Here is a 955-nt window from a genome sequence, read left to right as displayed (position 1 = left end):
TTTTGAGCTGAACCGTCACCGCACACAACCCAGACAGGCTAGTGGCCTGCTGAAGTGAGTCAGGGGATGGAGGTGGCCCTGCCTTTCTGGACCCTGCTGGGCGGAACTGGCCCAAGCCCCACTGGCCCCTGCTCCTCCCAAAATAGAAGTCAAACTATGCCTATGCCCAAGCGTCCACCCCTGGCCTGAAGCCCTGAGTTCCCTGGAGTTTTTATAGCATGTTGAGGGGGGCATCAGAAAGAAAAAGGTTGAAAACCCCTGCTCTACTACATGCAAGGTCTGGGTCTCAACTAAGAAAATACAGATACTACTCCAAATGTACTGCTGCAAGAATCCAGAAATTTTATTCCTCACCACCTTTCCCCCCTGTTCTTAGCATTGATCCTCTGAGCTAAACTTAGCTCTGGCTTTGATGGGCACAGCTCCACTGGCTTCAATGGAGCCATGCCCATTTATACCAGAGCTGAATTTGGTCCACCCTCTCTGCTGCTCTAGAATGCAATCTCTTTGGTTTCCTGTCTCTTGGCTTTCATTTGAGTTTGAGAGGATGGGGTCTCAGTTTCCAGGTTACCATTCAAAATGTACATGCAATTAAAAACATTTGAGGCAAGATCATACTGGAATGCCAAAGTGGTATAAATAAAGCTGTAATAAATTAACCTTTAAAACCTGGCTTTGAAAGTTGCAAGGAGCTAGCAAGCCATTGGAAAGATGGGAGATGATTTATATCCATCATTTACCTAGCATATTATATAGAAGATAGGTGTTTTTCTCTTTTTTAACTTCATGCTGAAAATCAGAAAACCGAAGCCTGGTTCAAATGAACATGAAACCCACTCAAACTCATTCTTTTATTTAACATAGGCACTTAAATCCCTAACCATCACCATTTGTAACTACATTTCCGAGAAAAAGCTTTTGATGACATCTCAATCACACCCATGTAAAGTTTTAG

Source organism: Trachemys scripta, chromosome 2 (assembly GCF_013100865.1).
Source record: "Trachemys scripta elegans isolate TJP31775 chromosome 2, CAS_Tse_1.0, whole genome shotgun sequence".
Classification (NCBI taxonomy): Eukaryota; Metazoa; Chordata; order Testudines; family Emydidae; genus Trachemys; species Trachemys scripta.
This window is presented reverse-complemented; position numbering follows the sequence as displayed.